Here is a 2,787-nt window from a genome sequence, read left to right on the forward strand (position 1 = left end):
TATGACATGGATTTAGATTTGAATGAAATCCACAAGATTTACAAATTCATCATGTTAGTGAAATTTTTTAGATTTATAAATTCTTTCTACGAGAGGTTATTTATAAATCTAAATCTGACCTGTAAGGGGTTAAAATGACCAAAATATACCAAAAAAGTGTTAAATGACTTAAGTACCCACATGACATTAAAAACTGATCAAAAATATATCGTATTAGGTAAAATGACTAGAAAATGACCATACTAGGAACCCTTTGGGTGACCATACTAGGAAGGTTGCGTTATGGGGTACATGCCTGGGGTCATTCGCTTTTTCTCCAAGAATTTTTTTTATCGGAAAAGTTTTTCTCCTAAATGGTTTGAGTTGATATAGGGAGTTACTAGTCACAAAACATCAAAACCTAACGGCTTTAATTTGGATTTTTACCTCCACGGTGTTGAGTTTAAATAGGAAGAAAAATAGTAGTTTGGAGCATGGTTTTAAATTTTGACCGAAATCCGAAATTACCGAAAGTTGTACTAGATGATGCCTTGGTTTTCACCTGAAAGCACCTTAAGGCCATGATAACCCCACCTAAGCTCTACTCTTGCGAGACATGTAGAGAAAGCCCTAGAGTTGCCTCTACACAAGAGCCTCTCAAGGTTGAATGCAAGAAACTACATCTCTTTTTACCAAGAACAATCTACGAAGAACGAAGTACTACTAGAGCTTGCAAAGCTGGATTTCAACATGTTACAGTCAATTCATCAACGAGAGTTACGAGATATCTCAAGGTAAATTGCATCAAAGTTTATGCACTTGATAGATATATTGATGTTTGACAACATAAAAATAACAAAGCTAACTCAAATTATGGAGCTTACACTTTTAAAATAGGTAAATTCTATTACCATCTTAACATAGTGTATCTTGATCCTTTTCCTTAGGTGGTGGAAGGACATTGACCTCCCAACTAAGTTACCTTTTGCCAGAGATAGAATTGTGGAGTTGTACTTTTGGATATTAGGAGTTTATTTCGAACCACAATATTGCCGAGGTAGAATGATTATGACCAAAATAGTTTCATTTGTATCGGTAATGGATGACATCTACGACGTGTATGGTACATTGGAAGAACTCCAGCTATTGACCAATGCAATCCAAAGGTTTAGAATTTGGTTCTTATAATCTTTCTCATCTTCTTTGCAAGATTCTAACCTCTACATAATTGATTTGTGTCATTCATTTGGGATTTTAATAATGCAGAAATTTTATGTTCTTAATTTCCAGGTGGGATGTTGGGGCCATGGATAAGCTACCAGAGTACATGAAAGTATATTTTCATGCACTCCTCAATACTGTCTCAGAAATTGAGGAGGGATTAATTCCAGATGAAAAATACTACGCATCTTACTTGAAAGAAGCTGTATGATATGCATGGCTATTTTTGTTATCTTTTAATCCTCTTAAAGATCTCATAACTCCCTTTTACCTTGGCCAAGTTCTCGTCCAAGTATGAGTTTTTCCCTAGCTACCAAGTCCATCAAAACTCCTTGATATAACATGCGGAAATTAATAAAAAATTGATTGTGCCAACCATTAATTTGCCTAAATAGACTCCCTTTTACCATAGCCAATTTCTAGTCCAAATTTGAGTTTTGAAACACGGCATTAAACTGATAAGAGAGATAGTTTATGCTCAAGGCTTACGTAAGAAGCTTTTATATATTATTTCATCCAACATTTGAGGAATACATAAACCTCGCGCTGATCACTTCTTGTTACCCATTATTTATCATAGTCTCTTGCATTGGGATGGATGAAATTGTGAAAAAAGAGGCCTTTGACTGGATTAATAGCAACCCCAATCTCGTTAGATAAGCTTCTATAGTTTGTCGACTCGTTGATGATATCCAATCACACAAGGTATGATGAATTCATAGAAAAAAAAGAGAGTCCTATTTTCAACATTTGTAACTTGAGCACCAATAATTTTTGTGTTTCAAACATTTAGATTGAACAAGAAAGAGGACACATTTCTTCTAGTGTGGAGCTCTACATGAAGGAGCACAGTTGCACAGAGATGGAGTCATGTGAGAAGTTGCGAGAAATGGTTTCCGTTGCGTGGAAAGACATCAACAAAGACTGCATTAAACCAACTCCTGTTCCGATGCCTCTCATTATTTGGATTGTCAATCTTGTTCGTGTGATCGAAGTCTTATACCAGTACAGAGATGGATACACGAATTCAACACATGAGACCAAAGAGCGTATCACCTTAGTGATGGTTGATCCAATTCCCATTTAAAATGTAGAATATCATTTGATGGTCCCTTGTGTAAGTACAAGGGAAATATCCCAAGAGACCTTTTAATAATAAATGACTCTGCTACAAGGTTTCAAAGAGTCCATCTATTTGTATTTCTCTTATACTAAGGGTTATCTTATGAGGAAGCAATGAGAAATTAGCTATTGTTTGAGCATTCAAGTTTTCTAGATTTTGATAGTAAGAAATATTTTAATTCTATATAAAATAAGAACTTATGCTTGTGTAAATTTAGCCAATGATTATGTCATAAAATGAGATTTAATCGAATAGTTACAATGTAGACAACTATTTTTAACTCCTTTGTTGGTGAAAAAATCCTATACCCTACTGATATAAGAGAAAATATCGTTCGACACAAGGTCTTCGAATGCCTTTCGAACTGGCAAAAATATGCCTCAAATTCAAGTAATATTCGAACTACAATCATATGACTATCGGTTTGATTGACTTTATCAATTCGTTTAGTGTAAAGAGAAAAG

The 2,787-nt window shown here is 34.7% G+C and overlaps 1 pseudogene across 1 annotated transcript; it reads left to right on the plus strand.

Moving 5' to 3' along the window:
- Nucleotides 1–473: 473 nt before the first annotated feature.
- Nucleotides 474–1,710, plus strand: LOC143848867 (beta-cubebene synthase pseudogene; annotated as a pseudogene). The gene is made up of 3 exons (XR_013235493.1): nucleotides 474–773; nucleotides 927–1,145; nucleotides 1,270–1,710. The product of XR_013235493.1 is annotated as a beta-cubebene synthase pseudogene (transcript).
- The last annotated feature ends 1,077 nt before the right edge of the window (nucleotides 1,711–2,787 follow it).

Source organism: Tasmannia lanceolata, unplaced genomic scaffold (genome assembly GCF_043159265.1).
Source record: "Tasmannia lanceolata isolate RefF3 unplaced genomic scaffold, GAP_Taslan_0.1 ptg000016l, whole genome shotgun sequence".
Classification (NCBI taxonomy): domain Eukaryota; kingdom Viridiplantae; phylum Streptophyta; class Magnoliopsida; order Canellales; family Winteraceae; genus Tasmannia; species Tasmannia lanceolata.